At 42.0% G+C, this 26,383-nt stretch overlaps 1 long non-coding RNA gene and 1 pseudogene across 1 annotated transcript in view; both read right to left on the bottom strand.

Annotated features, from left to right (window-relative positions):
* LOC112469225 overlaps positions 1-26,383 on the bottom strand; it is a 294,384-nt gene that overhangs the window by 69,176 nt on the left and 198,825 nt on the right. The gene's annotated exons all lie outside the window — the stretch shown is intronic.
* LOC107196254 overlaps positions 23,904-26,383 on the bottom strand; it is a 9,263-nt pseudogene continuing 6,783 nt past the window's right edge.

Below are 26,383 nucleotides of genomic sequence, written 5' to 3'. Positions count from 1 at the left end.
TCCTTGGATCTTGGAATATCTTCTCCCCTATGCTGAATCTCATGCTTCCTAGATCTTTTTCCCTGGCTGACACCCTTGCTTTGATGGAATATGGTTTCTAACAGCTTTCTGAGCAAGGCTGTCTGGTAGGCAATATTTTGGGACCTTGAACATCTAAAAATATCTTTATCTCCTTATACACTTGACTGATAGTTTAGAAGGTTACAGGGATCTGGAAGCCATATTTACTTTGAGGTTTGAAGATATTATTCTACTGCCTTGCAGTCTTGGATGTTATTCTTAAGCCTGATGTCATTCTAATTCCCCATCCTTTTTAGGTAATTTCTTTTATTCCTCTACTACTGCTAACTGGATGTTTTCTGCTCCAATATTCTGAGGAGATTATCTCACACAGTCCTCACACAAGCTTCAGGAGACAGGTACTGTTATTGCCACCTTTTTAAAGGTGAAGCAATGAGACACAGAGATGTTAGACATGTTGTTAATATCACCCAGAAAATAGATGAGAGGACTGAGACTTAAATCTGGGACAGTTCTGACTTGTGCTCTTCGTCATGATGCCCTTGAAGACTCTCCGTGAAGTTTAGATTTAAAACCATGCTTTGTCTAAGGCCATCTCAGTTCACGATCATCTTCCCCTGTGTCCGAATCTACTACTGGGGCTATTCCTACAGCTCAGTCAGTGTCTAGTCCATCTCTCTCCCCACCACGCTGGTGTCTCAGTATTCACTGGGGCAGACAGCGTGATGACCATGGTATTCCTGGAAACTGACTCCACTGAGAATCTACGTTTTCCATCTCCTAACAACTTCTCTTTCAAATACCTGGTATCTAAAAATGCAGGAGTCTTACCTCTATTATTTTTCTCAAGTTACATTTGCGTTCCATATTTCTGCCATTCTGTAAGGGAACTTTGTTTACATTTTCGTGATTTGTTGTCTTTTCTTAATTTGTCACATGTTCAAACTACCTTTTTAAGATGAATTTTTAAAAATTCTCTTTTTCTTACTCCTGAGAAGTACCCTTTCCTAAGGTCTCTACCTTGCATTTATACCTTGACTTAAAAAGGATTCATTTATAAGTACACACAGAAGAAAAGAGTGTCACCATCAGGGAGTGTAAAGAGCAGGGGACCTGAAGTCAGTGGGTTCTCATTTTAGTCCTGGATCTATCAGCTACTTGCTGTTGACCTTGAATAATTCATCCAACTTCTCTGAATCTTAGTTTCCTCCTCTCAACCGTGGGTAAATTACTCCCATCCTCCTTGCTGTTATGGATGTCACAGAGAAGAAATGAAAAAAAAAAATTTATGATTCTACGCAGTCTTTGTTAAGCTGTCATTCATTTACACTCTTCAAATTTTTGACCATATCCACATTTTCACTATACTTTTTAGTGTTTGTAAATACATTTTCTCTAAATCAACTTACTTTTTTCACTTAAATAAATTGATTTATAAAAGGAAATTAGTAGAAAGGAAATAGAGAAAAAGGGGAGATGTAGGAGGGATCATGGCCCAGAAAGAAAGACTTGCTTAATATATATGCTAGAGAAGAACAGAGAAGAGTGAGTCTCTGGTTTGGGAACCAGTTTTCCAAAGTATTGAAACAAAAAATAGGCAGGCGGAATGAGAAAGAGAGAGGAAGACCCGAGGCAGTGGGTTGGCCATTGAAAGAAAAGAAATCTAACCTGAAAGGGTAGACTGATGTAGGCAGGGATAGAGACTAAGCGGAGGGGTCTTTGTGGTTTACGATTGAGGAGCAGGGTGAGGTACTGTTGATAGGAAGAGGCTGTAACCGAGGAAGAAGAGCTAGGGGTTTAGGTTTTTAGTTTAAGGAGGTCATATAAGGGTCAGGGTGGAGGGACTGGGGGAACTTGAGACATAAGGCTGGTTTGGGAAGGAAGGGGTATTGAGAGAAGTAAGAGATGGGATGCTCATAAAAGATGGTGAGAAATATTGAGTAGGACTTGAGGGATAAAAGCTGCCATGGTGATGCTGCAGCAAGGTAAGTCAGGGTACCTACCGGGAAAAAGGCAGATTATTAAGGAGAAGTGGTGAAAGAATATTTGTCCTCATCATTTTAAGTTTCATTGGTTTTTATCCTCTAATTGGACTTTGAGAGCTGGATGCCCATGAGTAAGTGCTAAAAAACAGTCAATATACCACACCTGTCTTTAAATTGTTTTGTATATTGTATACTGCCATATGAATCATACTTTGGAAGTCCTGCTTTAAAACATTCTGCAAATACATGGAATTATTTATAATTAGCTCTTTGAGCACACCTTGTCTTTATACTTCTCCTCCATTCTTTCCTGGTAAATATATCCTGAGGTTGCGAAACTCAAAATGATCCCACGGGCACAGCTGGCTATGTGTTTAAATGGTGGTTGGGGAGCAGGTGGAGGGAGGACTGGTCATAGTAAAATTATAAATCTGTTTAAGATCAAACTCAGAACATCTTTTAACATCTGGTAAATGGAAACCCTTTCCCTTTTTGCCTCTCATTTGGGCCTTTCTCAAACATCTAAAAGTTCTTGTTCTCACAACTTTGACTTAGATAGGAAAAGGTTTGAAATAAATGCAGTGGAAACAGTGACATCATAAACTATTTCAAAACCTGCCCTAAAATGGGAAATCTGGGAGAGAGCTCAGTGCTCCATCTTGCTGGATTCCAACACTGAAAAGCCGAGGACAAAAGAGGATTTAGTGTCCTAACCACTATGATGAGGCTGGGCTTTCATGCCTGGGAGGCCCAAGTCTGCAGTTCTGCCTGCGCACAGGCAGCAGCAGCAGCAGTTCTAAGTCTGACCTATACACCTTTAGCTAGAGCAGGGTCATTTAAAAGGACATTGGTCATGGCTGATTTTGAGCAGTTGTATCAACAGAGGGAAACAATGAGGAAATGGTTTAAGGAGAAGAAGGAGGAAAAAATGCTGCTGTCACCCTCCCTAGTTTCTTCTCCCCTCTTTCTCTTTTTTAACTCCAAAGCTTGGAATTTAAATTTGGGTTCCTTTGCAGAATCCTATAAATGTCTGCTTATTTAATATGAAACTAGCCACTGTCCTTTTGAGGATCCATGATCAGTGCTTGGGCTGAGGTGGTCAGATTTAGAGGCTAGAAGGGAGGTCAGAAGACATCTGATTCTGTGCCCTGACTTTGAAATGAGCAGCTTACAGGCCAGGGAGGTGAAATGATGGGCCCAAGTTCACCCGAATGGGTAGTAGCAGCATCAAGGCTGGGATGCAACTCTCTGCCTCCGTCTGTTGTAAATCCTCTTGGACAGGCTTTGTGGCAGGCGACCAGGGAAGCTTACTGGAAAGCGTTTAAGAACATTAGACCGTCTGCAGATGTGATTTTAAAGGTTGTTTATTTGTTTTACTGCAGATCGTGACTTCCCCTCCATCCGTCTTCTTGTTCCGGAGCCAGATTTTGCCCTTTGATGTTCTTTGTGGCATTCGCACTGCCTTTGGCCCGAAGCAGAAGCAGGACTTGACCCAAAGCTACTGGTGCCTTTGTTGGCTCTCAGAGGACTTCCCTTCTCCCTGGGGAAAAATCAGTTGTCTTAGAGTTACTTTCTACATAAGAGGTCTCCTGCTGTGTCTGTGTCATAGAATCTTTGAGCTGGAAGAGACCCCTAAGGTTGCCGGTCCAACCCCCGACCCAGTTCAGGCATGCCTTCCAAATATTTCCTGGCATATGGTCACAGTCTTATGGCTAAGAGGTACCTTGGAAACCAAAAACATCTTAGATTCTTTTTGTAGGTAAAGAAACTGAGATTCAGAGAGATGACCTGAACATCTCCATGCAGGTAGAGGAGATAAAATTGTAATTCTGGTTTCTGACTCTGAGTCTGTAGCTTCATCTACTGTACATTCCTACCTTTGATTAAATGCTTCTAAGAATTATCCAGGAATCATCCAATTGTTTATTCGTTAATCATCATTAATTTACTAAGCCCTTATTTTACCCAGTGCTAATAGTTACAGGCAAATTGATGGTGCAGTGACAGAAATCCATTCATTGAAGAGTCTTTATTCCCTAAGACAATCAGTCTTTTGGAGGTCGTATTAGTTTTATAATGCTGATGTAACAAATTATCACAAACTTGGCATAAGACAACACAAATTTATTACCTATAGTTCTGGATATCAGAAGTCTGAAATGAGTCTCACTGGGCTAAAATTAAGATGTTGGCAGAGCTGTGTTCCTTCTGGGAGCTCTAGGGCAGAATCCGTGTCCTTGCCTTTTCTGGCTTCTAGAAGCTGCCTACACTCATCGGCTCATGGTGTGATCTCCTCCATCCTTAAAGTGCATCACTTTAGCTCTGCTTCCTTCATCTCTGACTCTCTCTTGCCTCCTTCTTTCCCTTATGAAGCTTTTACGATTACATTAAACCCACCTAGATAATCCAGGATAACCTCCACATCTCAAGATCCATAATTTAATCATATCTGCAAACTCTCTTTTGCCTTGCAAGGTAGCATATTTACAGTTCTTGAGATTGAAATGTGGCCATCTCTGGAAGGTCATTATTCTGCCTGCCACAGAGGTCATAGGAAAAACAGTCCTTGATTTTATTTATACAATGTGCTTTTATTTTTTCTTTGGCTTGTTTTCAGATTTTCTGTCTTTGGACTTCACAGTTTGGATATGATATGTATAGATTGTGTGCGTGTGTGTGTGTGTGTGTGTGTGTGTGTGTGTGTGTTGTATTTATCCTATTTCATGTTCTTTGAGTTTCTTGGATCTGTGGTTTGGTATCTTACACTAATTTTGGAAAAATTTCACCCATGATCTCTTCAAATATTCCTTCTGCCCATTCTCCCTTTCTATCTGAGATGCTGATGACATGTACGTTAGGCTCTTGATACTGTATTATATAGCTCTTGGATGACCTATTTTTCCTACTCTTTTTTCTCTTTGTGTTTCAGATTGTGTAATTTTTATTTATTTACCTTCAAGTTTTTTAATTCTTCAGCAGCATCCAGTCTCCTGACAAACTCATCAAAGGCATCCTTCGTCTCTGCTACAGAGTTTTTCATTTCTAGCATTTCCATTTGATTCTTTCTTAAAATTTCCATTTCCCTGGCTAAAATTATACCTTTGTTCATGTATTTTATGTTGCTTTTCCATTAGAGTCTTTACCATCTTAATTAGTTGAATTAAATTTCCCAAATGCCATTTTTCAACATCTGTTTCATTTCTGAGTCTGGCTCCATGGATTACTTTGATTTTTGACAGGGTGTTGTTGTGTCTGCTCTTTTGTATGCATCAAAATATTTTTTAATATGACAATAGAGACAAATATATATATATATTTTTTTTTGCCTGGAAATGAGTACGCCTCTTCTTTTGCTGGGCCTTTCAGGGAAGAGGGGTATTGGTTTGAGTCAATGTAGTCAGGAATTGAGCTCATTTTGACATTCTGTGTTGCTGTACTTACCCTCCCTGAACCATAGGCTCCCTGTTCCAGTGTTACCTTGTGTTTAGGGTGGAGGCTGGTTAGCAAGATGGTTTTTCTCAAGATTTGCTCCACTTTCAGCTTTCAGACTTCTCTTTTCTCTGAAACTTTGAGATGATCTCTTCCCATTCTCTTGTCCTCTCTTAGCAGTAAATTGCTGCTGGTCGTTGAGAAGGCAGCAGAGGGTGTTCTTTGTTATTCTGACAGTGACTCGGTCTTAGGTAGATACTGTGTTTTCGAGTCTTGGGACACAAGACTTCTCCATGATCCTGTCTTTCTCTAAGGTGTTAGAGACTGTTGGTCTGGGTCCAGGATGTCTTCCTGCACTTCTTTTGGATGGAAGTTCTTTTTCTGTTCACTTTCCCAGCTTCAATGAGTCTTCACCACTGTCCCAAGACCAACATGGTTTGATGCCCTTTCCCCATTATCTTAATGTTTTTTCCTTCTGTAGGACAGAGGTAGAGTAGAAAAATCCAGGTAGGGCTTCATGCCTTTTCCACAGTGGCTGTCGATCCACCCTCTGGGGACTTTGCTAAGAGGGTGACTTTCCTGGGATTCTCGCTCAGCCTCCAGTCACTCTTCTGAGCACCTGATGAGGTCTGTTACCTGCTGAAAGGGGCCCATGATTGTATGAAAAGTCTCATGTGTCTGTAGCACCAGGGTTCTGTCAGCTCCTGTTATCCAACACTTGGCCTTCAGCAATTTGGTAAAAACTTTAACTGGATTAGCTCATAGTCTACTACGAGGGATAAATGCACTGATGGTGAATATACAAAGGCACTAAGACAAAGGTTTATGCTAGCAAATAAGGAGGACACATGGAATAGAGCCCAGTCAGGTAAGTGACAAAGGAGATTTCTTAGGGAAGATGACACCTGCATTAGTTCTTAAAATAAAACATTTTCCTAGTATAGAAGGGCCTTCTAAGCAGAAAGAGGGAATGATCTGAGTCACAGAATTTGCATACTTTGTGCTTGAAAAAATGAAATGAGGAGAATAATATTACATTCCACTCACAGACTCTGTTGTTAAGACTTGGGATTAAGGACATTGAGACTTTTTTCCCCTGCCATGTATATTTATATATTTGTATAAAATGAAAACAACATAACATACTCTGAAAGATTCAATAACTGCTTAATAATATAATGATGCTGAATAATTAACTTTTTCTGTTCTTGAGCATTCAGTTTATTTTCATTTATTTTGCTTTTGTAAATGAGATTGTCATAAATATCCTCTACATGGAGTTGTTTTTTTTTTTCCTCCACTCATTTTGTATTATTTCATTGAATATACACATTCACTTGAGGGGAATTTCTGAATTAAAGATTACTGACATTTCCAAGGCTTTGATAAATGCTACAAATTGCTTTTCAAAGTGATGCTTTTCAATATTTACTTTCCTATTAGTTTGTGTAAGTGCCCATCTCGTCCCTTCCTCGCAGGCATTACGTATTTGCATTAAAAAAAATAAAACTCGGCTAATTTGATAGATACAAAAAATGGCATGCCATTAATTTTTAAAAGTTTGCGTTAATTTGAATATGAGTAGATCTGACAACTTAAAATATTTCTATTAACTATTTGCCTCCTCTTTTGTGAATTCTTTCATGCACTTTGCTCGTTTTATATTTGACCATCTGATTTTTGGCTTCTCCTTTGAAGTGTGAGGTTATGGTATCATATTTCTTGGCTCTAAATATTGTAAAATTTCCTTCGAGTGTCTAGAGAAAGGGTGTCCAAAGATGACTTTTGAAAATTGTCTTTGGAGTTTTTTTAAAAATATGCATTTTTCAGCCCTACCCATAGCACTTTTGATTGAGTTACCCTAGGGCCAGGCTTAGGAATCTGCATGAAAAAGCCAGGGGATTCTGATATACCAGCCCAGTTTGGGAAACCCTGCTCTTGTTTTCCATGTGCCTGTTGCCCTCCTTGGCTGTCATATTAAGACTCTTAGATTTTGTTCTCCACCTGGGAGTAAGCAGGGTGAAAAACGTATCCCAGAGGATGAGCCAGAAGAATACTGGAGAATACAGAAGAACACTGGCTTTTTAGTTGGCCTGGGTTTATCCTAATTTTGGCACTTGGTAAGCTGTGGGACCTTGGTCACCCTTGGCTGATTTTCATTTCTCTCTTTTTTAAATGGAGAGAATAATATTATCTATAACTACTACTTTACTACTACATCAAGGCTACTAGTTAAAAGACTTTTGTAATGGTCCCGAGATAATATAATAAGGGTTTGAAAAAAAGAAGAGAGAAAAGATGGATGTAAGAGACACTAGGATAGAAGAATTGAAAGGTGATACTTTAATCACTTATTCTTATTGAATGCTAACTGGCAGTTACTATGAGAAACCTTTTGCATTACATTATCTCATATGCACTTCAAATCAACTTTGAGATGGGTGCATTAGCCATGTACAGATGAAAAACCGAAATTCAAAAGGTTAAGTGATTTGCCTCATCTGACATAACTGGAAGAATGGAGTTCTCTTTTACTTATACGAGGAAGATTCTAGGAAGAACAGGTTTGAGGATAAAGATCAGGAGCTCAGTTTTACGCATGATAAGTCGGAGATATCCTTTAAATGCCAAGTGGTGTCTAGGGGAGAGGTCTGAGCTAGAAGTATAAACTCGGAAGTCATCAGCATGTAGGTCAATGCCATGGGAAAGAATACACGCCAAGCCCGCGATGAGTACAGATGACAAGGACAAGGGGTCCAGGGCTGAGTTCCGGATCCGGTGTTTAGAGGTCAGGAAGATTAGGAGAAACAGCAAAGGAGACTGAGAAGAAATGGTGAGTGAGGAAGAATGAAAACCTGGAGAGGGCGGCATCTTGGAAGGCAAGTGAGAAAAAGAGTAGCTACTCGAAAAATATTTGTCAAATGAATGACACATCTAGGCAGAATTCAAATCCAGATCTCCTTGACCCAAGTGCTAATACAGTCTTACCCAATATACCAGGGGTCAATACACTTTCAAAGGGCTAGACAGTGAATGTTTAAGACCTTGTGAGCCAAATGGCAAAAGTGAGGCTAATATGTAGGTGCTTATATCACTATTTAAATGCAACCATTTAAAAATATAAAGTTTGAGGTTATGGTAAAAAACATTCTTAGCTCAAGGGCCATAAAACCAAACCAAACCAAGGCAAGTTGCTGGCCCATGGCCAAAGTTTGTTGACCTCCATACTACACTATTTTATTTCCTTTAATTCTAGAAATATTTATTACCGAGATGATAATCCTCAGGCAACATCATCTTAATCAGCTATCTCAGACTCATATAAAATTTTGGAACAAGCCAAACAGATTCTTTTCAGCAGTACCATGGTGCAACTTTCTTTTCCTTAAATAAGGTGGCCTGCATCTAATCCAGCTATTTTATTTCTCCCAAGACACTACACGTTGTTCCATTTTGCTTAGCCACATAGGTGGTAAAGAAACGGAGCACGAAAGCAAGCGCAGAATTTGCATGCGTGTATTTGTCATAGATCGTAGCTTCTAAAGTAGGTTTCTGTTTTGACAGCATAAAGGGAAAAAGGGTATTTCCCTCTCCTCTGGTTTTTTCTCTGAATGTCAAAAGAGAATATCTGCTGAAACCTCAACGACAGCACAGATATTTTCCCTGGGGTCACAGCAAGGGGTGGCATTATGATTCATTACTCCAGCATATGAACTCTGCCCACAGAAGCACTGTTTTTAGAAACATAAAATTCAAACTTGGTAACACCGACTTCTACTTCTCCTAGCTCTCTTTCTACCAAAAATCAGTTCAACGACCTAAAATTATTTTTTTTGTGTGTGTTTACTCTCATCTTCTGCAGTACTTTCTAGCTACACTCTCAGATTCTTTCCCCGAACCCCTACATCCTAGAACTGTGGAACCCATTCACAGATGGAGCTTCTTAGACCCCCAGGCCATTCGCATTTCCTCAGTGCTACTCTCCCCTGAACTATTCTTCAAGGACGAATTGAGTCACTGGGAAAAAACAGCAACACACATTTCTCATCCACCTCTCAGGACACCTGTCTGCAGATATTTCCAATCAATCATGAAGTGATTGCTACTAGAAATTCTTCCAAAGGTCAACCTGACCTTCTTAGAATTGCTCCTATTTTGAAAAAACAGTTTAATTATCATAACCATCTTTGTCGAGTGGCCTCCGAATACAGAAAGTGATCAAGGGCATTAAACTCTTGTGCTCCGGTGACAGGCCAGGCCCCATCCGCTTAGGTCTTGAGTTTTCTGCAGCAATATTGTAGCTTTCCTTGCCCTGGGGTCAGCAGTGAGATTCTCTTTCTCTCTCCCCTCCCCTGACGTTGGCCGGTGGAATTGCAAGGTCTGGGAGTGATGAAGGCTACACGAAGCTTCCATAGTAGTTGGTCACTACTTTCTTTTAGAAAACCCATCTTTTCTTTCTTCCTGATTCTGGAATGTTTCTTTAGTTCCCGACTGCCTATGTCCAATTCATCTGAGATTTGCCATTTGTCCTGAAGCCTTTGTGACATAAGTAAAGTGTTTTGTAAACTACGAGGTCTATACATTGGTAATTTTTCTTCCTCAGGACACAGAACAGTGCCGGGAATGTACGAATGTTTCTTAAGTTACACTAAGGAGGTGGCTTACTCCTGTTGTCTGGTTGACAGATTTGAAAGGGGCAAGAAAGAGGTGAGAAGGCCTAACTAATAGACTGTGACCTCCTCTGGGCAGAGGATAAATGTTTGTTGCCTGATATATGGTGTCATTGGAGCCTAGCTTGGGGTCATGGCTGTGGGGGTGAAGGAGAAAGAGACATCTCTGAGATACGTAGAGGAGAACGCAACGTCAAGCGGCCACTGGCCTGACTCGAAGAAGATCTCGGAATGAGTCAAAGTGACCTCCAGGTTACTGATCTGGAGACGAGCAACTAAACAGTGTGTTAATGAGAAAGCATCCGGGAGTCAAAAGACATGGGTTCTGGGCTTGCGTCTCCCTCCTCTGAAAAGCCGAGGAAGCTAATGAATCCTCCTGGCCTCGACGTCCCCATCTGCAAAATAGGTACAACACTCTGTATGGAGCTGTGAGAATTACTATTCTTCTTCTTCTTCTGCATAATAACAACTCCCTTTGGTGTACAACCCAAGGGCTGGCAAATACGGAAATTCTTTGCAAATAGGCAGACGGAGAGGTAAGGTCGTTTTGAGAGGAAGAATCCAGGAACTCTGAATTCACAAAGTGTGAGCATGGCTTGTCCCCGTGGGGCCTGAGGGTTGGTAACGTGTACAAAAGGGCACTGTCTTCTCAGAATCTGCTTGTAATCTTTGCACAGGCTCATATGTCACTTTAAAGGGTTAACAGGAAACGCGGTGTCATTGTGGCAGCCTTCCTGATCTCCTCCAGCTGGAAGTAATCCTGCTCAGCTCTGAGCACCCACAGCCCCCCACCTACTCATCCAGCAGCACATTTTCCCCTTCACCTCAGACCACTATGCATGTGGCTTACGTCCTCCACAGAAGGCAAGCAACTCGGAGGCAGGAGCCATGGCTTGGTTACTGATAAATTGTACAGAGTTTAGCCAACATGTCTGGTAATAGTAGAAACTCATTAACTGCTTGTCGAGTACATAGGCGGATGAACTGATGAAGGGGTAGATGTACCATTGGTCTTGTTCGGTACTAAAGTGTGAGGCCCTCACACAGAGCCTGGCAAGTGATGGACAGTCAACACATGCCTGCTCATGAAACAGACAGAAAGATGTGCCCTTGATCTTGTTCTCACTGATTCGCTAGGGCCTAACATAGCGCCTGGCACTTAGCGGATTCTTAAGACATAGTTGTTGACTGTATGCAGTGTGTTTCTGAAATGCAAGAAATGATCATAGAGATGTCAGCAAGTGGATTTCACTTAATGTGTTCCTCTCCTAAAGAGAATAACGCTAGGGTTATAATATCCATCAGGTGCTTTTCCTGAACCTCCAGTCTGTGGTCTAGAGCAGGGCTCAGCAGACCACAGCCCATGGGCCAAATCCAGTCCACTGTTGCCTGCTTTTCTAAATAAGGGTTTATTGGAACACAATCATACCTATTTGTTCATGTATTGTCCTTGGCCGTCTTGCCTATGGTGAGAGTTGCAATGCAGTAATCCTGGAAAATTCTTGGTGACCTTGTTAATGGAAGAGACATTGGGATAGAGAGGAATGTTTAGAGGGAAGATGGCACATGGCTGGTGTCATGGCTGTGGTAGTGAAAGAGTCAGGGCAGCTGGACTCCTAGATTTTCTCCCAAAGTTTTCAGGTGCCTGAGCGCGAAGGGGGAGGGAAGACGGACGCCTTTAACCTCTGTCCTTGGATCTCGCCATTCGCAGCCCTTCCCGGGAAAACCTTCACACGCTACACTTTTCCTCAAACCATGGAGCCATCCTGCTTACAAGTGCCTGGCAATGTAGCCACAAGGAGTAACCAGCATCCCTACCATTAGATTACGCCTTCACTAGGAGAGCAAACGCGATCTGCAGAAATCAAAAGCGAGGAAGAACGAAGTCAGTATATAACGATGCAGATAAAACGCGTACTCAGAAAAACTCAAAGGAAAAGGAAGATTTGCTTCTTTAAAATTATGTTTTTAATCCTGTAGAGATCTGAGATGTGAATCTTCAATAGCCTCTTAATATGAGTCCCTGTTTCCGGTTTTGTCTCCTCAAGGCGGTCAGAAATGTCGATTTGTCCTTGTCCCTTCCCTCATTAATCCTTCAGAGACCCCCGCTCCCTCCGTATCTCCGTGTAGTGGTCTCACATCTCTGCCCTCACTACCCCAGCGTCATACTCCTGCCGCAAGTGTCAGCTTACAGTTCATATCGGTCCCCAGGTCTCTGTCACCTCTCTGATCTTGCCAAGTCTCCTCCTTCATGCTTCATCCTGCCTCTTTTCACCTGGCTCACGTGTGGCTCCCCCGGGAAGCCTTGGGCTCTGGTCCCCCTTCTCAGTGTTCCCATTGCCTGCCACGTTCTCTGCACAGTTCTCTCTGCATCTACCACTGCCACTTCTAGTTTCCAGGCAGGGCATGGTGGCAGGGGCTGGCCTTCTTTCAGCTCATTCCCTTTGGCCATACGCACTGCCCAGAACAGCTGCCCACCTGGCTTCTCTTCACTAGCCCATTCTTACCCTCTGAGTCTTATGTGTAACATCATCTCCTTGGCAGAGTTCTTCTTGAATCTCCAGCCTATACTGTAAACCCCTGAACTACGTCCTCGCCCATTAGACTGATAGCTTCATAAGAGGAAGAAAGACATCTGTCCTCTTGAGCCAGTTATCCCTCGGACTTGGTCACACCAGGAGATCAGCGTCTGGGGAAAAAATAAAGTTGGCTTTACCCTTTAGCTTGAAATAATCAAGTCGGGACGGGTCAGTTTTCTAAGGCGGAAACCAACCTCTCCACCAGTTGGCGACATTGAAGATGGATGTGCGGGCTAGGCTTTTCTGAGAACTGGACTGTCTCATTCAAGACAAATGAGAAATGCCAATAAAGAGGGGTTTTATTCTAAGTGAAGGCTAAAGTACTGGTTTGTCTAATCAAGAGAAAGTCATTTGTCCCCACTTCCCCTCAAACAACAAAAGGCCCCAGGATGTTTGTTGAGAACCAGCTCTGGACACACGCCATCCTCTAAGAGACAAAATTAGGTTAAAAGGCTGGGGTCGGTCCATAGTTTCCAAGTGGCCCTATATTTAAGAGTTTTGTTCCCAATCTAGTCAGATTCCAAAGGCCGATTAGGGTTTATGTATTTAAGAAAATGCGAAGCCAGAGCCTTCTGAAATAAGCTCGTTAGTGCAGCAGCCTGTGTGAGCTGGAGTAGGACTGAAAAATGACAGCAAGGTTACTTTGACCCCGGAAAGTCATAGCCCGAGATGCAGCAGCGGTCGCCTCAGAAATGCTGACTGTGTGACTTCCTGGGCCCTCCAGGGCCCTGCTATGCGGATCCTGCTCTTCATAGCGGGGGGTGGAGGGGTTTGGGGGGAAACCCAGCTCCCCTCTCATGTCTTGTCTTGCTATTTTCTGAGAATTGAAAATTCTTCCTGGGAAGAGAGGAATGGAATATACATAGTACGTATTCCCAAGTCCGTGGGGCCATTTCCAAGGCAGAGCATGGAGGAAACTTAGTGCTTTAAAAACAGACAGAACGATTTTTTATTTTTTCCAAGACCCGTGCTAAACCCCTTCCTTCCTGTCCAAGTTCACATTTGCTTAGGCCTCTTTCAGTCAGCCCTACTTCCTGGGCTGTTTTCAGAAACAGAGAAAGGGGAGCTTAACAAATGTTTCCGTGTTGGCATCTTAAGCAAGGCCAGGTAACACGGGCCCCGTTCAAAAGGACCCGGTAAGCCAGAATAGCAGGTGACAGACACAGGGGCGGAAAGAAATGAAACCCTAGAACATTTCAGTCCTCATGATCTTATTATCTGCCCTTCTAATCAGAACGCGACTCCTGATTGATTTTTGAGGAAAGTTCCAGTACCTCAGGGCTATTTGCATCCTTCTCTTTTTCTCACAGAGTTCATTCAAGTGTGTCTGGTCACATGGCTTCAGATTTACGTGGCTCCTGGTTCCTCTTTCTCAGGTGGAGCCCTTCCTGAGCTCTCAAAGTGATAAGTGCGTCTGATGAGTAGCTGGAATCCACCTGCTGTGTTAACCTCGGGGTGGGAGGTACTCGAAGAGAAAGGCGTGACCTTTCCTTTTCCCTAACTCCACGTGTATGTCTATTTCCAAAACAGTACACGGCAAGTCGGAAGATATGGGTCCAATATCTGCGCAACTTGACCATGTGACCTCAACACTCCTGGACTCGGTTTTCCTATCTATAAAATGGGATCTGCATCTCTCACTTGTTACTTCGCAGGGCTGACATGGGGATCAAAGGAAATGATGGGTGTGGAGGCATTTTGGAATCTCCGCCTCTCTCTGTAATGCAAGCTACTAGGATCCAGTGTCAGGTGACTGGTGTAGAGCAGGCTCTCATCTCCACCTTTAGTGTCTGTTGGGATTTTACGGAATGCTCTGACAAACGCCGATGCCTCGGCATCTCCTCCACAGACTAGGGTAGGGGCCATTAGGGGCGTTTCTTTTTACCCTCCGCAGATGATGTTCATGCGTAGTCAGGTGTGGGAATAGTTAATGAATAAAAGAACTGTAGATGTTGAGAGAACAGGGAACTTGTGGATTAGGACGGGTAGAAAAGAAAAGCCTGGAAGGAAAATATATAAATTTGAGTGGTAAGAGGGACCTATTCCCAGGGGAAATGGAGGAAAGGGAAGTGAGGGGAGGGAGCTGGCACGTCAGTTATTCATGCAGTAGTGCAATCTGTGGTCTTGGGATCTCAGCACCTCCTCCAGGGGACCTGGGGGCTCTAGGTGTCTCTCCTTGGTGACGTCATAATCCCTTGCACTCCTCTATGTCACTGCATCGTCGTGTTATTTTATAAATGTCTGGTGTGCGTCTGTCTTCCCCTCTGGACCATGAGTTCTGTGAGGACACAGATTGTTCTACTGTCTTTGAATCCTTAATACTTGGCAAGGAGACTGGCACAGAGGAAGAGCTTAACGCATGACAGTTGACAGGATGATAGGTACTGGGCATCCCATAAGGACTTCATTTAGTTTTAACTCTAATACTAATTTCCTGGGACGCCTAAGACTGGCTCTTTTGCCTCTTTGGGTTTCGAGGTCCTCCCAACGTGAGATTTGATGGCTCTAGGAATTCAAATATTTGAATAGCATTGTGTCTAAAAAGAGAAAGAGGTTCTGTGAGGCATCAAGTCAGATAATCAGGGCACTTTAATTCCAGTCAGTGCTTCTCAAACTTTAATGTGCATGTGATGCAAATAGATTAAGACAAAAGTAATTTAATTACTGGGAAAGTATAAAATACTCTTCAATATAAACCCAAGAACAAAGAAGTTACCTGGGAGTCATGTTCAAATTAGTTACCTAACTCAGTAGGACTGGTGGAGACCGAGGTACTACGCTTTCAACAAGCTCCCTGGTGACGTGGCACTGTCAGTGAGGCCAGCCAGCCACACTTACAAAGCACCGGTCAATATTCCCAGGTGAGGCCCATACTGCTGGACCATGGACCACACTTGGAGTAGCAGGGCATCAAGCTACGTCTGTGTGATGTCAAAATGACCTGCTGAGAAATGTTCACCCTGCGCTATGAAATAATGGATTAAAAAAAAATTTTGGCGTGGGTACTTTATTGGCTAGAAAATAGGATTTAGGGCAACCAAACTTGAGTTCTAATCCCGTCTCCATTGCTTCCTAACCATGTGATTTTCAAAACTCTTAATCTGTACCATGGGATAATAATCTGTACAATGGGATAATAAAATCAATGTCAAGAAGAAAGACTCACAGGACCTGAGAATTCGATATGACTGTGTAGGTCATGCGATTAGTATGCTTCACAAATGCTAATTCTCTTCGGACTGACTCAGCAACACGAGAAGTAAAGAAGTTTAAGGAATTATAGATTTCTTTTTTTTTTCACATTGAAAAGGAAAGCTAAGCTTTGTAGGAAATACAGTGTCTTTCACTTCCTTTATTTCAGGGGCATGAAACCCCCAGGTGTGTCTTAGCACAGACTCTGTGGGAGGGAAGGAGAGTAAAAATGAAAAGCTCACAGAGGGAGCTGACTCAGAGCTCCTGGGGAGGAAAAGCAGCCGACCTGTGAGGCTTTGAAGGGAAGAAGCTGAGGCCAGCTTGGGGGGAAATCTAAAGTGAAAGAGAGAGAAAAAAAAGAGAAAGACACACACTTCCCCTGCTACTTACCACCTTCCGAAGCATCTCTCCTCATCTCTGCTTTCAACACTGAACCCTGAGTCCTGCTGGACTTATCCCTGGACACATTTTCTTTATATAATTAGAATGAAGGGATCAGGATAACTTTGCGTTGTGGCCTTTTGGGAGATCAGAAGTAAACACAGGTGCTATTACCTGGCTCGATCTTTGCCAGTCCCTTGTAAAAACCTCCATCATCATTTCTCAGGCTCCTAAGGAACAAGCTCCAAAGGGAACCTCTGGGTTGACTGTAGTGACTTTCCATCAGAGTTCACGTAATCAGCATTGTCAGCTTTTAGCTGTCCTTCTTATATCCTTTTCTGGTTTCCAGTCACCCACTAGGCTCAAGCTGACCCCAGACTGTTCCAATGACATATTTGGGGATTTCAGTCAACAACCCCCTGCTCAGGTGTGTGCATGCTCCATATTTAGCTCTTCGATACCCTACATTTGCTAATCTTAGACAGGAGTTAGGAAAACAATCTGAACAGGGATATAACTCTGTGACCCTCTATTTGATTTATCACCCCAGAAGAAATCTGCGTTTTAAAAGAGGAGCTTCCTAAAGTAAATGAGTCCTCAGTTTTGTGGGTTACTACGATGACGGCTCACTATACATGTTTGGGGAATTGAAAAACATACATTACGAGCCTAATAGTTTTGCATTCTGAAGATCTACATTAGGCCTGAGCATCTCTAGTTTAAAGTTTACAAGGTGATTCTGATGCAGTGAGGGTGGCAAACTCCTGGTTATTGGTGAATCGTTAGAGGATATTGGAACAAATTTTTCTTTTTTCTGTTCTTGACTTAAACATCCATTTAATTGCCCATTGCTCTATAATAAAATATCTCAAGATCTAATGAATTAAACAAATATGATTTAATTTTGTCATGATTCTGTAGATTGCCTGGTTGGGCTAGAAGATCTGAGAAGTCTTACTTAACTGTGCAGAGCCTTGTTCTCATCCGCAAGGCCTCTGGATGTAGATAGTTTGGGTTTTCACAAAGCAGGTGGTCTTGGGATAATCAGATTTCTTATGTGGTGGCTGGCTTCAAGAATGAAAGCAGAGCAGCTAGGGTTCTTAAAGGCTAGGCCTGGAATAGGTACAGCATTACTTCTACTTTATAACACCCCAGGCTTAAGCGATAGGACCTAGATGACACATTTTGATGGGTAGAGTGCTATTTACATATAGGGAGGAGAGGAATGGATGGTGTCGTTTTTAGAGACTATTTACCACAAATGTCTTCCTGCCAATTTGCTAGAGAACAGGGATCTGAAACATAGCGCCCTTCCACTGAAGACTGTCAGTCCTTATTCCAAATGAAACTGCATAAAATGTCCATTTGGACCAGATGAGTTTTTGAAATCATCTATGGCTGCCTTAAAGGGATTAGAAGATTTATGGGACTCCTTCCTCCTAGTATTGCTGGTGAAGTGGCTAACTCCCCTGGGCTTCCTCTGACTAGCAGAAACTCAGACAAACACTCCACATTCACTTTGTGATCCCAGGAAGCCCAAGCGAGCTTTGTGGGAGAGCAGCACAATCAAATGGAAAGAACATGCATGGCTTTGAGCCTAATGGAAAGGGCTGAGACTCCTGGATCTTCAAGGTGAGACCTTTGGTGGGTTAATTGTCTGAGCCTCAGTTTCGTCTTCAGAAAAGCGCACAGAATATCTTCTCTCAGGTTTTTTTTGTGTGTGTGAAAACTTAAGGTGATGATATATGCAGGCGCTGACTGAACTTTTCGACAAATGTTGTGCCTATTGTACTAAGTAACATTTCTCTTTCTTAAAAGACCTAACTTTGTTGAGGTATTTAAAGTCACAGGGAAAAGAAAATATCTTGTCAAACACTTAAGGAGAGAGAGAGGGGAAATAGAGAGAGAGTGAGAGGCTAATTGTATATTTAATGAGCAAGGGCATATAAATTTAAAACATAGAAGTTCATTTGTTGGGTGACTCACCCCAAAGAATTTCTCTGGTATTGATAAGACTTGTGCGTGGTATTAGTTCACTTTCCAGAACAGTGACTCTACCTCCTTCAGATCGGTCATAGCTGCCGGGAAGTTTAAGAAGGGAGCTTTGAGAAAGCTTCAGTGCTCCAAGACAGGTGGGCCACAGAGGGAGACTCTGAAGAAACCAATGGAGAGAAGAAAGGAAAAATGGATTGCAAAAGATGGGCAAGATGCCTGGAACTTTACACCTACATCATCTCTTTTGTGGTAAAGGGGAAATCCCAGCATCCCTAGCTACTCCAGATATACCAGCACATCCTCAATTGATTAGAACAAGACTGGAGAACAATGGCTGCATTATTTTACAAAGCGCCCTTTGATCTAGCTTAGAACACCAGTTTCAATGCTTCTGTCGAGAATGATGCTTTTACATTCTTCTTTCAAACCCACAGCTCAGTAGCTAACAGGAAAGAATCGCCATGGCCTGGTCTCTAATAGCCCCTAAATAGACACCAGGAGGCATTTTTCTCCATTTCCAAGATTTTATTCTAGGGCAGGAAGGAAGAGGACTAAAATGGGGCAATGCGTACTGCCTGCTGACCACTGTTCCGGATACTTCGCAACATTTCTCTCGCTGTATATTTTTTTAACAACTCTGCAATGTAGGCATTATTAATCCATTTTATAGATGAGTAAATTGAGGCTTAGAGAGTGGGTCAATCAGGTAAAGATGAAGTCAAAGTCCGAAGCATTCAATACGAGCCTTATTATGAAATAAGTAACATCAGCAATCCAGGAAGATGTGTTATAAACCTTTTTGCATCAAACAGAAAATCACCCTAGAAATATAGGTAGATAAAACTGCCTATTCCACAATGTGACAGAAAACTCGACAAAAAATTTTAGAATGATATCGATAACTTGAGTGATTCAAATAGGTTTGACTTAATATATGTAAGGCGCCTACAAATAGAGAATATTAATCATTCTCTATGTTCAAGTATCAATTGTAAAAATTCAGCCTGTATTTGGTCACAATAAAAAAGACTTTAAAAATTCTCCCAAATAGTGATTTCAAAAATTGCCATTTCTTGACCATAATTCCATAAACCTAGAAATCAATGACCAAAAGTTCATACGCCCAACAAATAGAAAACAAAACAAAACAAAACAAATAGATTAAAACAAAAGTAGTTTAATTACTGGGAAAGTATAAAATACTCTTCAATATAAACCCAAGAACAAAGAAGAAATAAAAATAGAAATTATATCTTATCCAGGAAATCAGTGAAGGAACAATTGTTATCAAAACCTGTTGGATCTAAACCTACAGTTAGAAGAAAATGGATAGCCTAAAGTGCTTTAGTTCTCTTATTATTGGAACAAATGAATGAATCCAATTAAATATCTAGAAAAAGAACCAAAGTAAATCATGAAGGAGCACATGGGAACTGACAAATGCAAAAGGTGAAATTCATGATATAAAAGACAAGATAATAGAAAAAGTAAATAAGAGCACAAACTGGTTCTTTGCTAAAGAAAATCAAGAAGGTCCATCTCACTTGCTGTAGGGCACATAGAGCAAAATCTGTAATTAGCACCTTGCCTGTCTGCATCCAGAGCCCTGTCTAATAAATCATCTGTTATAAAAAGGATCAAGAAAACCGGGGCATTAATAAACTGACTCGAAGATGGTAAATAAAGTTTTTCAAATATTTCCAAGATCCATGGGTTATAAGAAGTTCAAACGACCTGCATTTTTATCCCGTTATCTTTTATGGTCGCAAAGCAAATTAGCATCTGGTTGACACGGAGGATTCATGTCTGAGCTTTGACTGGTACCCAATGACTTTTCCCATTGTCAGAACATTTCTGTAATTTTTTCTGTCCATCTAGAATATATGAGACACAGAGAAAGATGAGGAAACTGAAACTAAGCAGCCAAATGATCAGTTCTAAAGGAGAAGCCAGGATTGGAACTCGGGAGCTTTACTAGACTTGGTTTATGTATAAGATACAGTTTCACACAGATTGTACAGGAGGTAGATTTTAAGGATGAGATTAAGGCAGGCACAGAGACATTCAGCAACCTGCCCTAAGCCGCACAGCCAGTAAGTAGCAGGATTTGACACCAGGCCGCCTGAGTCTGGAGCCCAGGCTTGCGAACATTCCACTGATCCGCTTCTTAATCCCTGCTGACTTCGGCTCTCTTGCTGTTTTCCCCTTCACCTCCTTGTTTCCCACGGTGGGCCCTCACATTTCCTCGCTGGTCCGGGGTCTGCGATGGGGCTTGTGAACTACTGACGAGTCTGGGAGGAGAGCAGCTGTGTGAAAAGCAAGCACGTGCTCCCCTTCCTCCTCCGCGCCGTTCTCCACTTCAGCCGATATTTCCCCTGTTACATAAATGGAGTGTTATACAAATGTTTCCGCCATGCGTTTCCTTTCAAAGGATAAATGAAAGAATGAGGCGTTTTGTTGTCCTTTGTTCCCAGGTAGCACCTATGTTAAGAATTCGTACTTAAAACATGACTCACTATTTCTTGGAGCAAAGCACAAGGAAGTGAAGAGATCTATGACTTCTGTGAGCTGTAGTCTTGATCTCGTGTGGGAAAGTCAACTGGAACCACTTAGGCTAAGTTTCATTCAAAAGACAACAGTCCTCTCTCTTCTACCCCTGCCCCAAAAGCTCCCAACAGGACTGTCATCATTTGCTTTCTTCTATGATTGTCAAATATTTCAGGCAAGCAATATCTAGTTCCTTTGTATGTGGGTGTGTGCAGAATCGTTCGGGTTTATAATTACTAACTGAATCATGGTTTGTTGTTCGATAGGCAGGCTGGATTTGGGAATAGATATTTACAGAACAAAGGCAGGAGGGAGGTGGTTTAAATACAGTGCAGGGTAAATAAGCTTGAAAAGTACCTAATTTTTGTGGACTTAATGTACAATAAGCTTTCAACTAAACCCAGTGCATTTTAATTCTCCCAGCCTGTATGTCACGGGCAGAACGTATCCTGTTGGAAGAGAGAGATCTAATTTACTGGGCACAGAAAAACGTTCTCAGAACCTGCTTTCTAGAAAGTAACCTATGAGGGCAACTTCCACTTCCCCACTCTCTCCAGCCCCAGTAATTCGATTGCCTAGAATGTTCTCATTATAATTCTTGGGTTTCAGGGAGCTGAACAAACGTCAGTGAGTCATCTTGCTGGCTACTGGGGACCCAGGAGCAGGCTGCCTGTTCACAGGATGTTTTCTTTGGAAGGAGCCCTCTTCCTTGAATTTCTTTTCTATGCACGAGACAATGAGTGGGAAGTCACTTTGGGCACGACTGTTGATCTCTCTTCTTTGACATTCATTGCTCAAGTCCTACAAAAACATAAGTCCTTGGGCAAAGAGGTATCAGGGCAATCAGCTAGATGGACTTTCCAGGGGCCATCTTTTCTGTCGGTCGACAAAATTTCTTCCAATAGCCTCTGCTCCTCTATCCATCAGCTCCCAAAGCCTGTCAGAGAAAGGAAGTCTACTGTCTCCCCCTGCGAAGTGTGACATACTCCAAAAATCAGGGTTGTCACCGGATTCTCCCTTTATTATCCAAATGATATCACTCCTGGGAAATTTTGCGCCCTTCCCTCTGATCCAGGCTCAACGGTACCGTCACCTGTATTACGTCGATCACTAGCACTGCTACAGCTCCCATCGCCAAGCTTCTTTCCTCACCGCCACCATCGGGACCCCCGCCCCCTACCATCAGTCTCATCAGCACCGTCATCAGTTACGCCATCTCCAAAAGCGACCATCCCAGCGACACGATCGGCACATCTGCGGCCTTCAGCTAGTTCAGCAGTTATTTACGAGGCTGCTGCTGACTTAGTTGTATACTGAGTACGGCCTGACGCTCACTCTACTAGGCCCTGGAAATAGCAAGAAGAATTCGCCACGATTCCTGCCCTGCTGGACAACAGTCTCTAGAGGAACTTAGAAAATTATGTAAATGGCAATTATACAAGATCTGAGGAAATTCATGTCGTAGGAGGGACAGAAACAAGATGCTGAGTTTGCTTAAAGAGTAGGGTAGCGATTTTTAGTCATTCAGGAGAAACAGCTTTCTTCTGGGAAGCTGGAAGCGAAGAATAAGTTTGGCTCCAAGCAACGCAGTAGCCAAGCTGAGAATAAGTTTGGCTCCAAGCAACACAGTAGCCAAGCTAGAATAATTAAGACATATTAATTGCACAGGGCAAGATGTCTAGTGCTGGCTCAGTGACTCAAGAACATCAGGGCTCTAGGCCACCACTGATGTAATTTGCCTTCCTTTTCGTTCATGACTGCAAAATGGTGATCTCCTGTGACTACTGAATTTAAAGTCAGCGAGTAAGAGGAGGCCAGAGTGGAGTGAGACCTCCCCTATTATGCTTCTCTGCTTTAACAAGGTAGGAAAAATATTTCCCATGAGACTCTAGCAAAGGCCCTTTAACATCGTTTTGGCTAGAACTGAGTCATGTGACTACCCCTAGCTGCGTGGGAGGCCCGGACTGATAACCTACTGTTTGCAGCCTCTCTAGTTAAGGCAGAAAAAGAAAAGGAAGAAATGGATTGAAATCGTTGGCTCTTATGAAGCCAAACTATATGCTACAAAAGAGAAACCTATAGCTCTACCCAAGGAAGCCTTCTGTGACCCTCTAGAAGGTTCTGGTGCTCTTCTATGACACCCTGTGTCATTGGTTGAAAATTTTTTTGCTATATTACACCAAATAATGACAAGAATTTGCTTCATTATTTGCTTAATTGCTAGATTTTCAGATCTAGGAAATAAGGTTGATATCTGCCTTGTTCATCACGGTATCCTCGGCATCCAGCACAGGGCTTGACAATCAACAGCTGTGAAATGAATACACATAAGAATGAATGAATGAACGCGGCCTTTGCGATGAGTTGAGAGCAGCTGAAGAGAAGCGGATTCCAACCATGGTAAATATTGAGATGAATGTGTATGTATAACAGGTGTGTACACATGTATGTGTGTATTAGATTCTGGTATCCTATCTCTACAATAGTATTCAAAGTATGTTTAGAGTTTTGTATTTTGTACTCAGTCTTTATGCTAAAAATTACTTTTGTGCTTCCCATGTTTTACTTCTATAGTATTTTACTGAAAATGGTGGAGACTGAAAAAGCTAAAGTGGTCCAAGGTAAATTTACTAAATAAGAGTTTAAAAAATTTCCGAGAATCAACAATATTATTTTAAGCAAGCATTTCCACTTTGAACAACCTTCCTCCTCCTCCTCCTCCTCTTCCTCCTCCTCCTCCCCCTCCTCCTTCTTCCTCTTTTTTTTTGTTGATTGTTTATAATAGTAAGGAAAATAGATAATGTAACCTTGGCTCTCTTTCAAATATGACAAAATCGTTTTCTAGTGTAATGTGTAAAACTCCGTAATTGATTGCAAATTACAAGCAGCAGGTAGAATTTGGTTAAAGAGAAAAACTTAGAATAACAGGTAATAATCTATTCTTTCTTCTTTAGGAGTATCTGAGAGAGGAAACTCATCTTTATTATAAAAGGCCTTTAAAAATGTTTATCATGAATAAGCAACATTGATTCTCTTTTACATTTTGTGAAATAGACCGTTACATGAGCAGTCATTTGAAGGCAGATGGTTTCTCTATCCATCATTCACACTTGTTCCTGGACTTCTAACACTATAATGTTGTTTCCTCATATTACCACCATTCCAGAAATGTTCTATTGCCCACTCCTAATCAACTCTACAGATTCTTCTATCTCAAGGTACATAAAGGGATCACATGCTTGAAGCAGTCCTTAAATCCGTCTAGCACCATTTAGTTTCAATGAAAACTTGTCCATAGACTTTTAAAACTCTGCCTGAGGAGGGAGGCAAGATTTTCTTATGGTAATGGTATTTCTCTGGTGAACTCGACCCGACTTTGGCTCTACCGCTATGTTCTAATTACCTCCAGAATTCAGTGTCTTAAAAAGTAACCACTTTATCCCATCAGTACTTTGCATCTGGAATTTAGGAGGGTTCAGCTGTTCACTTCTGCTCCAAGCAGCACTGACGGAGGTTACTCAGTGGTATTCAGTCTGTGGATGGGCTAGTCTGGCAGGTCCAATATGGCTTCACTCTCACATCTGCTGGTGTGGTCAGGAATGGCTAGAACAGCTGGAAGCTGGCCAAGTATTTATTTCTACTTGCATCTATTCCGCAAGGCTGGTTTGGGCTTCCTGACAGCGTGGTGGCAGGAATTTGAGAGAGAGAGTTCTCAGAAAAAGCACCCTGAGAATATATTCTAAGAAACCCAGGCAAAAGCTGTGAGGCTCCTTATCACCTTGCCTTAAAAATCTCAGAAATTTCTTTCCCAGAAATGCACTTCTGAGGATTCAATAGTGAATAAGAGATGCTAATTCACTGCCTAATGAAGCAGGGGGAAAACTGATAACATGTATGTAAATTAACAAAAATTAGTAAGATCATTCGAAGTGCTGGAGAACCAAAGGCAATGAAGCAGGGTGACTGATACAGCAGTACTGAGCAGGCGACATTAAGGGGTGATCAGAGAAGACCCCTCTGAAGAGGATACATTTGAGCTGGGATCCAAATGGCACGTAGAAACAAGGAAGGGAAAGAATTGGTCAATGAGCCTATCAGGCAGCAGCCACAGCAAGTGGAAAGGCCCCGGGCAAATAACTATAGATGGGATAGTGCCCACAACGAGCCTCGTATGATGGCAGGGTTATACAGATCCAACAGCAGAGGAAGCCAGTCAGTTCAGTTAGTCATTTAATTTGTCTGTCAGTCCGTCTGTCTGTCCATCCATCTATCCATCCATTCATCCATCCATCCATCCATCCATCCCCATCCATCCATCCATCCATCCATCCATATACACATGGGTACCCTTCACATACCAGGAACTGTTTTAGGCATGAGGTTGAAGAGATGACAACATCAACAATCTCTACTTGAGGGACTCATCGATTTCCACAATTTCTCCCTGAGATGAACTGGCTTGTGATTGAACAATCACTTTATTCTTAAAGAAACCGAAACGCAGGGTTTAATGACTTAACCTGACATCACCCAAGTGGTTAGTGGCAGCGCTTAAGCATTTTATCTTCCTCCCTTAATCAGACAAAGCATTATGTATGACCTATTTGTTTCAAACTCTTTCTCAGTGGGGCAACAATTAGAGTTTATCTATTGTTAATGCTTAGCATTTTGTGTTTCTTTAATGAGAGTATTTTAAATTAGTGTTATTTTAATTTTACTTATCTCCTGAGATATTCTAAAGGATAAATAGCAAATGAAATAATGCACACAATAGCACTTCGTAACCTATAAATCATGATATGGATGTGAGTTATATAGAGTTTTATATTTGAGGATATTCCTTCATGCATTAGCACTGCTTCCTCCTCAGGGAGGAAGAGACACTCAGAGTAAAATAGACTTGAGGATGGATGCTTTAAATACAGTCTATATTTTCTTTAAAAATGAGACAGTGAATTCTGAAACTGACACACAATAGGTGCTTAATAAATACTTGCCGAATGAATGGATAAGACGGAATTTGCAAGAGACATGGAAACCATGTGTGGGTCCCACTCATTGTGGCTACTTACTGTGGCAGAGGGGCCGGTCTGGAAGCACACTCTCACCCTAAGGGAACTCTGCTTGAACTCTATTTAAACATTTGTAGAAAGAGTCACTATTAGTTTCCTTGGGAATGAGAAGCATATGGCTCAAGAAAGGAAGAACATTATCTTGGGAGAAGGAAATAAAATAATCTGGGGGGAGATTACCCAATGATTTCAAAGAATTAATTGTTTATTTTCTTTAACAGTTGGGTTCAAAGCCCTATGCTGACATAATATCATATTTACTTTTGTTCTTACAGCTGAGCAGGTGACACTTTAAACTGAAAGCCACAATCGCCTGCCTTAACTTTGAAACTACTCAGTGGTTAATAGTTTAGGCTTTGGAGTCAGGTTGACTGAGTTCAAAACCAGGCTCTGTCTTTTAGACCTGTAGGAATTTGGGGTAGTTTCTTAACTGCTCTGTGCCTACTTTTTTCTCTTTTCCTCCCTCCCTCCCCGCTTCCTTCCTTCCTCCCTTCCTTCCTTCCTTCCTTCCT

This window comes from Pteropus alecto, unplaced genomic scaffold, assembly GCF_000325575.1.
Source record: "Pteropus alecto unplaced genomic scaffold, ASM32557v1 scaffold238, whole genome shotgun sequence".
In the NCBI taxonomy this organism is placed as follows: domain Eukaryota; kingdom Metazoa; phylum Chordata; class Mammalia; order Chiroptera; family Pteropodidae; genus Pteropus; species Pteropus alecto.
Note: the sequence above shows the minus strand (reverse complement) of the source record. Positions and strands in the feature narration are given on the sequence as shown.